This window comes from Fukomys damarensis, unplaced genomic scaffold (assembly GCF_012274545.1).
Source record: "Fukomys damarensis isolate Sample0158 unplaced genomic scaffold, DMR_v1.0_HiC HiC_scaffold_36, whole genome shotgun sequence".
NCBI classification, from domain to species: Eukaryota; Metazoa; Chordata; class Mammalia; order Rodentia; family Bathyergidae; genus Fukomys; species Fukomys damarensis.
The window spans coordinates 40901746-40914229 of record NW_022900948.1 but is presented as its reverse complement, the minus strand read 5'-3'; the positions used below and the strand labels follow the sequence as shown (position 1 = coordinate 40914229).

General features: G+C 41.7%; 1 protein-coding gene and 1 long non-coding RNA gene across 7 annotated transcripts in view; one reads left to right on the top strand and one right to left on the bottom strand.

The window, feature by feature from the left end:
- Window positions 1–403: 403 nt before the first annotated feature.
- Window positions 404–4139, bottom strand: LOC104854891. The gene is made up of 4 exons (XR_778239.2): window positions 4007–4139; window positions 3232–3329; window positions 1803–1933; window positions 404–681 (listed from the first exon to the last, which is right to left on the bottom strand). It is a non-coding gene; the product is annotated as an uncharacterized LOC104854891 (long non-coding RNA).
- A 102-nt stretch (window positions 4140–4241) lies between these two features.
- Window positions 4242–12484, top strand: part of Mapkap1 (MAPK associated protein 1) — a 221560-nt gene continuing 213317 nt past the window's right edge. For 4 of the 6 annotated variants that reach the window (XM_010613545.3, XM_010613541.3, XM_033759243.1 and 1 more), the window contains exons 1-2: window positions 4242–4321; window positions 5420–5597. The gene's annotated coding sequence lies outside the window, so the exon portion shown is untranslated. Of the gene's footprint in view, window positions 4322–4342; window positions 4489–5419; window positions 5598–12484 lie in introns of those variants that run through there. The other 2 variants (XM_033759244.1, XM_033759246.1) reach the window with 2 other exon arrangements.

The window sequence follows — 12484 nt, the reverse complement described above, 5'->3', positions numbered from 1 at the left end:
CCTGAGTTTGATCCCTGGTACTCTCCCCCACCAAAATCAAGAGAAAGTGTGATAGATGGTGCCTTCAGAGACTGAAGCTCTTCTTGTGGCCTGCTATGGGACTGGTAATTTGGGATGGCATAGGGTCTTCAAGAATGAACAGAATACACTTAGAAATGGTTAAAATGGTGCATATGTAGATTCACAATAATTTTTTTAAAATCACTTGCGCCTTAGGGCTTATCCTTTCACAGTCTTGCAACTATGTGATGTGGAAAGCCAAGACAGACACTAGGTTACCACAAGGTGAAAAGCCAAGGTGCCCTGGCCAACACCTGCCGTCATATGGGTGAAATCATCTTAGTCCTTTGACCATTTGAGCCACCTTCTGGCAGCTGTGTGAGCATGCCCAGGCATGACTGGCAGGAGAGCCACCCATCGGCCCATGAGATCTGGAGAAATAAGCAGTGCTTGTTTCTTTAAGCCACTAAAAAAAATGAATAGGAGTTTACTGAGTAGAAAGGGAAAGGGAAACTGAGGCATGAGCAGGATGCAAGGGAAGGAAATGTCCAAGGGACTTGAGCTTTGCTGTCCATCTTGGCATGCCAGCCACCAGAGCGAGCATTTGTGGAACACTTCCCGGGTACCAGGCACTGTCCTGAGGAATCTCCACGTACCACTTCGCTGGGTCCTCACAACAACCTAGATGAGGGAACAGAGACATGGAAAAGACAAGTAACTTGTTAAAGGCCGCACAGTCAGTAGGTGTCTTTGAACTTCTGCACATCATCCTCCTTCTAGTCCTGTGAACCAGAAGAAAAGGCACATCTAGCCTCTAACGGGACTTGCTGTCCAAGCTAGAGATGAAGGCTGGGAAGCAGTAAGTTGTTCCACCTTCATGGCTACTGGAGTCACCATCAGCATGGCATTATTTTTCTGTGTCAGCCCTCGTGGTCCTACCATGGGGTACCCCTGGCTCAGGAGATAAGTCAGTATGTGCTTTGCTCATTTTTTCCCTAAATAGAATTGGGGCTTGAACCCAGGGACTTGCTTATGCTAGGCAAGTGCTCCATCACAGAGCTATATTCCCACCTTTTAAAAATTGGTTTTATTTTGAGACAGGTTCTCCCTAAGTTGACCTCAAACTTGCAAGCCTCCTTAGCCTTCCCAGTAGCTAGGATTTCAGGCATATGCTGCTGCACTAGGCTTGTGCTTTGTTCTTTAATGTCACTTCTGCCCTCTGATCCAACTCCTGCTTCTTGGGGTCTCAATGCTATCTACTCAGTTTCTCCTCACGGACGCCCCGTGCTGTTCCTCAGTTGGAGAATAGCTTGGGAAGCACCCTGGGTTTCCTTTCACCCCCAGCTATACATGATCCTGGGAACTTGGAGGCCCATAAGTATCTAGGTTCCTTGACTGTCTCATCTTCAGTGACTTTTTTTTTTCCTCCACTCCACTTGAACCAGGAACCCACTCACCTGACTCTTCATTTGGCTTTGTTGGTTTAAGACAGCAGCCCTCCATCTTTTGACACCAGGGATTGATTTCATGGGGGATGGTTTTTTCACAACCCCAGGGGTGGGGGTGGGATGTGTGGAGTGGGTGGGGCTGAGTGGGAAGGCCAAGGGGTGGGGGATGGATTCAGGATTAGATTCTCATAAAGAGCTCGTGCAACCCAGATCTCTCCTATGCACCAGTCTCAGTAGGATTCATGCACTTTATGAGAATCTAATGCCACCCTTGACCTGACAGGAAGCAGAGCTCAGAAGGTACCAGGAGCTGTAAATACACACTAATCTTCCCTTGCTTCCCCTGCCACTCACCTCCTTCTGTGAACCCCTATTGATCTGTGGTCTGGAGGCTAGGGGCCCCTGGCTTAAGATATCTTCCTCTGATGATAATTTCCATCTCCCCGCCTTGCATTACAACTGTTCTGAGACCTCATTACACCTGTCTGGGAAAAAACCCATCCTTGGATTAATCCAATTTCTCATTGTGTGTGTTTTTATCGTAACTGCTCAAGTTAGCTATGGAAAAAAATCACACGAATCATTTTGTTCATATCACCATAAATTCAGAGTCTCCATTCTCCATTAGGCCTTCACTATAGTCTTTAAAATTTTGCCACATATCCCTGCTTGGGGAGTTGCCACTATAATCATTTCAAACCCACAGTCAAACTTGACTATAAGCTTCTTGAGGGCAGACTCTATCATCTGGCTTCTTCTTAACTGAATTTCAAGTGCATAGAACAAGATTAACACGTAATAGGTACTCAGTAAATATGTGTTTCCTCACTGAGGTGTAGTAACAATGTTATGTATTCAGTAAATGTTAGCCAGGGGCCAGGGTCTATTCTGTGTGAGTTACACATATTAGTTAATTTAATTTTTACAACAGAACTAGGTTAGTTAGGTTTGCCATTCTCATTTTACACAGAAGGACATCTAGCGAGGCAGCATAGAGAGATGAAGTCATAAAACCAGTAAGTGGCAGAGTGAATATTCCATCTTTACAATCTATAAATGCTTAGCTGTCAGTTTCAGACAAGTTTAGTTTTAAGTGTCTGAGGGGCAATCAGGCAGCTGGGCTTCAGAGTGAAGCTCAGGAGAGTGGAGATTACGGAGAGTCAGATCTAGGAAAGAGGCTGGAGTGTAGCTATTGGTATAGTACTTGATTCCTATGCACAAGGCCTGAGGTCAGTCCTTAGAGTAAGAGAAAAAGGCGTCAAGGAAAGGACACATAATCTGGTAACCACACCAAGTGGAACATCAAAACACGTTTGCACCTATTGCTTTGGCACAGCGCCTCCAATAGGTCCCTGGTGGAACTGCGGTGCTGTGGGTCTGCATCTGGGCGTCAAGGCTTTTCAACAATTTGAAGAGTCCAATCACATATGTGAAAATGGGTGGGCCCCTAATATATCAATCGGTGACTTTAAAACTGGGCAAGCCCCCCACGAGCTGAAATTCAATCGACTTTTTTTCCTTTTGCAAAATGCATTTTTTGTTTGTTTGTTTCTGGTACCAGGAATCAAATTCAGGACCTTGCGCTTGCGAAGGAAGGCATGATGCTGTTCCCACGGCCCTGCTAAATGCAATTTTGAGGGATTTCTCAGGTAGGAAAATATATCGTTTCCCTGAATGGGAATAAGCTCCCTTTCCCAGCTTCACCATGGCTTTTGTCACTGATTCCAGAAAGACAGAAAGAAAAATGGAGTGCCTGTTTGGTGCTAGTCTTCTTACATCTTACCGAAACCTTCTGGCAGTTCTTGAATATGATTATCATCATCTGGGCCGCGGGTTTAGCTCAGTGGTGCCGCCGCTTGCCTCGCATACTCAAGGACTTGACTTTGATACCCAGCAACAAAAAAGAAAGAAAAAAAAAATTACCATCATCTTCTGGGCATCTTAGTGAATTAGCGGGACCCTGCCTCAAAGTTAAAGAAAGGGTTGGGAATGTAGCTTAATGTAAAGTTTCTGGATTCACCCCCAGAAAAAGATTATAATTTTCCACTTACATGTAAGAGAGATAACTGTTACTGCATATTTATTATGTTAGGCACAATAAACATGAGTGTTTTTTAAGCATCACCGCATCGTTGTCCTATTCAGTTCTCACAGCAGTTATGGGTAGGAAAGCCGAGTCTTAGATGGGAGGTGTATTGTTCTAAGACACGCAGCAAGTTAGAGAGTTGCCATTTGAACTCATGTTTTTTATTCTGCCCTGTCCGGGGATGAACCTAGGGCCTAGCACATCCTAGCCAAGCGCTTATCACTGAAGTACATCTCCAGTATTTAAAACTTTTAAAATTTTGAGGCAGGTCCTCACTAAATCGCCTGGGAAGTCCTTGAATTTGCAATCCTCCAGCCTCATCCCTTAGAGTAGCTGAGATTACAGGTGAGCAGCACTACTGTGCCCCGCTGAACCCCTGAGTTTTTCTGATGAAGTGCCCCGTCACTTATTTCTGGATGAACTGAGTTTTCTCCGTGGAAATGGGAAGAAAATATTTGACAGAGATCCTTACACTGATTTCTGCCGTAGGCAAACCCAGGGGCTGGCTTATTTTAACCGAACTCGGAGCCAATCTCAGTCCCCAGGCCCTGCTTTTGCTGGAGAACCGAGCGCATGCGCATGGACTCCCGCCCGGCCCCGCCCCCCCGGGAGGGCGCCGCTCTTAGCTCCCGGCACTGGGGCTTGCGCACTGCGTCCCCAGCCAGAGGCTCCTTCCCGGTCGGGGACTTCCGGTGCGAGGGGTTGCGGTTCCGGGTTGTAGCCGCGACTCGGGGCTAAAGGGCCTCTGCTCTGCCGGCCGGCGGCCGGGAACAGCTGGGGCATGAGGGTGAGTCCAGGAAGGAGCAGCTGAGCGGGCCGGTAGGAGCACCGGTCCTTGAGGATCCTGAGAGTGCAGAGTTTGGGGCAGGGGCCGGGAGGAGTGGGGGAGCCGGGCCCTCTCCTCAGGAACGTATCCCGGGGCTGACCCGGCCCATAGAGTGGAAGCAGCTTCAGGTAAAGGTTGCCCCAGCCGCTAGCTAGTCCACCCGCGTGATTTGACGGCCCCCTCACTGCCCGGCTCTCGGCACTGCCCAGCGGGTCGCCTGTCAGGCCCTTGCTCAGGTGGCCTGGGAGCATCCTTTTCCTGACTCCAGAAACAGAGGCGCCCCAAGCCTGACAGCTGGCTTTGTAATTTAGAGGAGCAGCTATTGGACCTGGTAGAGTTGGGGTAGGGGTGGGTGGGATCATTTGGCTCCGGCAGTTTCTGGCCCTGCGCTCAGCATTATCTAGGTGCACTTATTTTCATAATTTGAAATCAAGTTTTAAGCATTGCTGGTGTAGTCCCTGTCTTCTGGTGCCCATTCTTCCAGTCCCCCAAAGGGGTAAACAGCCTCACAGATGCTTTTCTACATAGAGTGCTGCTAGGACTTTGATTCCACTTTTTTTGTTTGATTGTTTGTTTTGTTTTTGTTTGTAGAGTGGCAAGGGCAGTATAAGGATAAGCAAGAAAAAGGTTATAGTTTAAACAAGAGTATAACTTTAACCAGAGATCTCAAAATTGACTCAGAAGTTGGTTAAAACTTCATTCTGAATGAGTGCAGGTAATTTTTTAATGTGGTCCCGGAACCTGGCACTGCACAAAGCACCATGCTGTTATAAACTACAATCAGTCAAATTCCAAATTTTCCCAGGTGTGAACAGTCAAATGGAAAGACACATCAGTTTAAAGAGATTAAGGAGTCAGCATTCGAATTCTATTTTGATAAGCAGATGTTAAAACCCTAATGTTATAACCCATTGGAGCAGAAAAAGAGGCATCTTTTTTTTTGGTACGGGGGATCGAACTCCTGTCCTTGGGACTTTCGAGGCAGGCGCCGGAACCACTGAGCTAAATCCCCAGCCCAAGAGTTCTTGCTAAAGTGATAATTGTTTACATCTTTTTCAGTTTTACATACCAGGAAGCTGCCTGAGCCTGTAAGGCTTGCCTCTGGCCCTCTTTTCCGTTTGGCTCTGTGTTCATGCCTGTCTTCAACTACTGTGTATACCAGACTATACTTCTCTACGCCTCCTGATCTGGCTCTGGCTTCCTGTCCAGTTATGCTTACAAAGATCCTTTACTCTAGGTAGGTAGGAATCACCTTTGTTCTTTCTTATGTCCATTTTTTTTTTTTTTGGTAGATTATTCTCTGCCCCACTTAGAAGCTTTTCCCTTTTTTGTTTCTGCTTATTAAGGTGGTGCCTATGGCCTGCCTGAAGTGGCCCTCCTCAACCAATTTGGGACAGTCCCAGCTTGATAGGGATTTCTTGCTTATTTAGAATCCAATAAATAACTAGGTATTCAGTTAGCAACCATTTACCAAGTATGGATATGGGCCACATACCTTATTAGACAATTTAGAGATAAATAAAAAGGAATCTTGGCACACAGGGAGCTCAATTTAGTGAAATTAATAATCTCAACAGAGTGATAAATGCACAAGATTCTTTTTATGATGCGATAGTAATGTAGTGTGTTAACATCTAAGAGGTGAGATGGTTTGGGAATGCTTCATAATATGAAACAAATTCAACTTTAGTATTTACTGTATATTACATGTAGATTTCTCTTGTGTAATATTTTTAACATCAATTTACAGGTTAGAAAGACTCAGGATACATTGCACAGCTGATATAAGAACCAGGAATCAAACCCACATCTATCTGATGCCCACATCTGTGCTTTTTCCATTCCTTGTCTTGCCTTCATCCTCATACCATAGCTTTCTTTATAAGAATGCATAGTGAGACAGGGGAGAAAAATATGAATTTTAAAATGAGTGGTATGAAAATAAATAAATAAAATGAGTGATATGGAAAATCCTTTAAAGTTAGTTAAGGCTTTGATCTTCCAAGGGAAGAGGTGGTAGTTGTGTCATTTCTGTTTCCAATGAGCAAGGAAGGCAGAGTGTAGAGAAGAAACATAGGCTCTAGATTCAGTTTCTATCCTTCCTCTTATTAGATGAGTGACTTTGGCAAGTTTGTCTCATTTTTTTCAACTAGAAGTTGGATGGGTGATAATATGAACATTAGAGTATTGTGAATATTTAATGACCTAATTTTGGGCAAAATACTTGGTACTATTTGAGCAGCCCTAATCTCAAATCCATACTACTGTAAAATCTGAAACTTAGGAAAAATTTTAATAAAAATGTTTAATTAGTATATGTTTGTAGTACCTAATGATTACATTCATCTTGGGGAGTTGGTACATGTACATAACACATCTTAATTCTTTTTACTTCCCCTTCATCTCACCCCTTCATCTCTTGGTCGGCTTCCCATTTACAAATGATCTATCTCCTTGTCTTCTCTTATCTTTTATTTGCTCTTTAAATTATTTATACTTTGGGCTTCTCATGTAGGAGACACCATGAGATATTTAAACTTGTGTGTCTGATTTATTTCACTTATTTATTGTCTCAAGGTGCATCCATTTTTTAACTAATAACTCAAGTTTATCCTTCTTTATGGCAGAGTAGTTCTCTGTTGTGTGTAAGTACATTTTCTTTACTCATCTGTTGATGAACATATAAACTGCTTCCAAGATTTAGCTATTGTAAATTGTGCTGCTATAAACATGATGTGCATGGGTCACTGTAATATGATGTCAACTCTTCTGGGAAGATACCTAGAAAGGGAAATAGTTGGGTCAAGTGGAATTTCTATTTTTAGTTATTTGAGGTCCTTCACACTGATTTCCATAGTGGTTGTACTAGTTTACCCTCCCACCATAATGTAGCAACCTTCTCCACAGCCTTCCCAGCGTTTGTTTTTGTTGTTGTTGTTATTGTTTTGATATTGGGGATCAAACTCAAACCTTGGGCTTGCAAGGCAGAGGAGGTGCCACTGAGCTAAAACCCTGGCCCTCCCAGCGTTTGGTTATTATTTGATTTCTTGTTGATAGCCATTCTTTCTGGAGTAAGATGATATTTCAGTGTTTTAATTTGCATTTCTGCAATGGCCAACAATGTTGAACATTTTTTTCTTGTATTTATTGGCCGTTTGTACTTCTGTGAAGTATCTATCCACTTCAGTTGCACATTTTCTGATTGTGTCTTTTATTTTAGTGGGGGGGGTCTACTTTTTTTTTTTTAGTTCTTTTATATTCTTAGTGTTAGTTCTCCATCTGCAGAATAGTTGGCAAAATACTTTCCCATGCTGTAGATTGTCTTTTCACTCTGTTGGTTCTTTTCTTTGTGTGAAGCTTTTTAATTTAATATAATCTCATTTGTTGATTCTTAGTATTATTTCTTGTGCTGTTGAAGTTCTGTTCAGAAAGTTCTTGCCTATACCTATGTTTTCAAGAGTTTCACCGATTTTATCTTCCAGTAGATTGTTTCTGTTTTAATATTTTGATCTTTGATCCATTTTGATTTTAGTTTAGTACATAATGAGATATATAAATGTAGGTTCAGTCTTCTGAATGAGGAGAGCCAGTTTTCTCAGCACCATTTATTGAAGAGGTTATCTTTAATGTTTTGGCCCCTTTGTCAAAGATCAAGTAGCTAAATGTGCCTGGGGTCATTTCTCTTCCCTATATTCTGTTTTATTGATCCATATGTCTTGTTTTTGTGCTGGTACCATGCTGTTTTTATCACTGTAGCTTTGCAACATAACTTCAAATCTGGGATTGTGATGCTTCCTGCTTTGCTTTTGTTACCTGGTCCAGTGTGTATTTTTTAAAAATTTGCAACTTTGAGTGATAATTTCAGATTTTAGATTTTGAATTTGTAAAGTCTGTTCAGATATTCCCAAATCCGAATTCTGAAACACATCTAATCCCTAGAGTTTTTGATATGGATTACTCAACCTGTATATGGTAAGGTGCCCTGAAATAATAGCTGTAGGATGCATAGGTATAATGCCTGAGTCGTGGTTTTAGAGTGGTGAATGAATTTCTGACCTAAGTAAACCAAGTCATTACCTGCTGGTGATAAAATTGAGGGTCAGTGAAGTCAGAGTCAATGAGGGCTCCAGTGCCTGACAATAGAAGGTAAATTCCAATTTCTACTCAACTTCCCATTAATAAACAACTTTGAGGATCATTCAGCATTGCTGGGCAGAATGTTAGATCCTGGGATACAAAAAGTAGTAAAACCAGTTCTTTGCCCAGAGGCTGTTGACATTCTGGTGGGGGAGATGTGTGTGCAGGTGAACTATAGTAAAGTACTACAGGCACTGTAGGTCCCCACCAGTTCCTGTGAAGCCCAAAGAGGGGAACAGTGATCATGACTGCTGATGTGTGCTCGCTGTGTGCCAGCATTGTGCAAAATGTTTTATCTTACTTATTCCTAAATGAGAAAGTATTAGTAGAATCCTGGTTTTATAGAGAAGGAAACTAGGAGAGGTCTCTAACAGAGCATAAATAACCTCGAACAGAGACGTTAAATGACTTCCTTGAGGCCTAAGGGTGTAGCTCTGAGGTAGAGTGTATGCTTAGTTGTGCTTAAGGCCCTGTGTTCACCCCCAGCACCAAAAGCAAAAATCCATAATCTTTGAGTTTATACAGCTGGTGGGGCCATGCTAGAGGGATTGATTGCTGGACCTTGGACTGTCAACTTTTCTATAGTCACCATGTTGCTTGTGATGTGGATGGAGAGGGTCAGACAGGAGCAGCCCTTGAGCTGTAGATATAGTGAGCCCATCATTGTTAGGCAGTGGAAATAAGGAGGAATGAAAGCACTGAAAGAATTAGTCTGGCTTTTCTTCTCCAATTTTGGTGGTACTGGGGACTGATCCAAGGGATTTTGCACTGAACTACATCCCCAGCCTTTTAAAATTGTTTTATTTTAAGACAGGGTCTTGTCAGTTTGCCGAATTGCCCAGACTGGGCTGAAATTTGCTATTCTTCTGCCTCAGCCTCTCAGAGTGCTGGGATTACAGTGTGGGCCACCACACCTAGCCCTAATCTGTCACTTCAAATATATTTCTTTTTGGTGAAGGGTTTTTATTTGCTTGTTGATTCAACTGAAGATTTGAAAGAAACCATGGCAGTTCAGTAGATTTTTGTTTCAGGCTAAGATAATTTGTTTGAAATCTGTTACTCTAACATATAAGCCTTACCGTTAAGGACACAATGAGAAATACCAGATTATCATAGGACAAGGAATTGTTTCACATTACATTTTTTTTCCTGATTTGAGGAGCCCTGACCTTGTGTTTGCTGAGAGTTTGAAGTTTTTGAGAAGTTTTAACTCAGAAGTTAGTACATTTTACCTGGTGTGGAATTTAAAATGATTGTGTACTATATATATTTCAGGTATTGTCAAATGCTTTTGTATACCTTATTTCTTTGAATTGTCGTAATTCTGTGAGTTAGGTGGTATCCCTATGTAACACTGGAGTAGCTTACGGCTTGGAGTGACTTATGTTACCCAGGTGTCTCCATATGTGACATCCACCTCACGTGGCTCCAAGTCCAGTGCCCAGTATGTGCTATGGTGAGTGGGATGGGCCTTGGTGACCCGGGGAGTACATGCACAGTTGAAAGCCAGCAGTCTAGTTGGTCACGGTGATGTGCTTAATCTTAGCTACTTGGGAAGCTGAGGCAGGAGTCCGGGAGTTCCAGGCCAGTCTGGGCAACACAGCAAGGTCTCTGTCTGTGCTAGAAATCTGGATTTTCATTTACTTAGTTTAAAAATTTGCCATTTCAAAACTTGCCTTGTAAGCCAGAACACATTTCTGGGCTGAGCACAGTTGTAGGCTGCCTGATCTGCCTGGCTACAGAAATGTTGTACCTGTTGTTCAAAGCAGGAGGTGCAACACAATGTTGTGATGATCAGTCGGAAGTCTTCTGGTCACTTGTCAGAGTGAGGGACTTGGTAGCTTGTACTGATAGTTCTCAGGGAGTGGTAGGATGGATACCTTTATTATATTGTCAGGCTGAATTTTAGGAGGAATAGGATTTGGATGATGAAATAACCTTATAGTACTTCTGCTTTAAATGCTATCAGATCTCTTGTCTCTATGGGCCACCCATACTGTGAAGTGGTATTGTAAATTTGCTTATATACTGTATTTCCTTTAATATTCATAATCCTGTGAGATAGATGATATTATTTTTTTAAAGGGTAATCAGACCTTTCAAGATGAAGAAATTGGAATCCAGTGAATTAGAATTTAGTAAAAAGTGAAGTGGACTGAGGACTTGAATCCTGAATAGCAGCCTTTGGGTTTTGGTCCTGTTACTTGCAAATCTTTGAATCTCTTCCCTTCTGGGTAATCAGGAGTGAAATTCAAGTCTTGCTGAGATCTTTTCAGGAGGCCAAACTTGATTCTAATTGACATACTTACAGCTGATGACTGGCAGACCCCCAGTGGAGAATGGTATAAATCTCAAAGGCTGCTTCTCCTCTCTTGTGGCAGGTAGGGAGTCACTGCTCGGCTCTTCCTTCTGTTCTTTGTTCTTTACTTCCTCTGGGAGAGGACCTTGATGAGGCCAGAGCCTCTCCAAATGTACACAGTACTTTGTTGACTGTGTATATACAAAGATTGAAAGGGAGGACAGAGACACCCATCAGAGTGAGAGAAATTCGGTCAGGGAGTTCCCACCCCAAGAGTTTATTTTTATTTTAATATCCACCTTCCACAAGGTGAAAAGTGAAGAAATATTCAGCTTCTAGATGTTTGTTTTCATTCATACCCTGTTGAATAAGGAAATAACATAGAATATAAATATGAAAATAAATCCTGAGCAGTCATTCAGAATTTATTACTTATTGTTGGCAGCTGTCTGGATATTTGGGAAACATGAAATTTGGACTAAAAGTAGAAAACAGTTTTAAGTAATTGAAAATGAAAAAAACTGGGAGAAACCACTTTAAAAAAATGCTGAAATTCTGGAAAAAGCAAGAAAGTATTAGAATAACTGTTGGAATTAAATTGTAATAATTGCTTGTTAAATAAATTGAATATTATGTCATATTTACCCCTAACTATGTGCAGTGTTAGATTCATAATATCCTGTACTATACTTCAGTATGCTTCTGTTGTCAATGGAGATAAAACTTCCAAAGATTACATTTTTTTTAGTTTCCTATAGGCCCATTTTGTTATTATATTATAAATAAGTACTATTTCAGCAGAGAAATTGACTGAAAATTATTTGAAGGGATATTCTTTGGAAAACAAAGTAAATCTTTAATGTACACTTTAGTTGGTGACATACAGGAGACTAACAAATTCCTGAAGTGCAGACTTGAATCTTAAATCACACTCAACTGGATTTGAATACTGGCTCTGACAGTTATTATGGTAGCTGTGTGATCTGGGCAGTCTGCAGAATCTGTGCAGTAATGTCAGTCTCATTGTTGTTGTGAGGACTGAATGAAAGCATTCATGTCAGTACATGATACCATGGTGCTTCTGGGGCACAAGGCATCAGGATGAGGCAGGCAGTGGGGATGCTATGAAGTGGTTGTGAAGTGTAACGCTCATTTTCATGTCTTAGTCTTTCACAAAATTAGTCTTGCTAATTTTTTTTAATTAGCTTTATTGGTGGTACATTTTAGGTATACGTTATAATCACATTCACCTTTGGGAATGTGTACCTGTACATGATATATCTTAGTGCTTGTTTTTTTTCCCCATTCCCATTCCCTCTCCTCCACACCTCCACCCCTTCCTATTGCAAAAGCTTTGTTTCCATTTTTTCTTCTTTTCTCCTTTTTTCTTTCCCTTTGCTTTCTCCTAGCCCCACTTCCCCTTCCCCCGTTGAACCTTTTCTTCCTATTTCACATCTATTACATCGTCTTGCTAATTTCTGATTGTGCTTTGTGAATAACTCAACATATCTAACTACTGCACACTATCATAGGGTTTCTACATGCTGTTTTTAAGCTATTAAATGAATTGATCTGCTAAGTGATAAACACTTCCAAATGTTAATATTTTCTGTGCCTGTGACTGTCCTTTAAAATTGTTTGGACAAGTAATATTGTCCCTGTCTCCATTTTTTTTTTTTTTTTTTTTT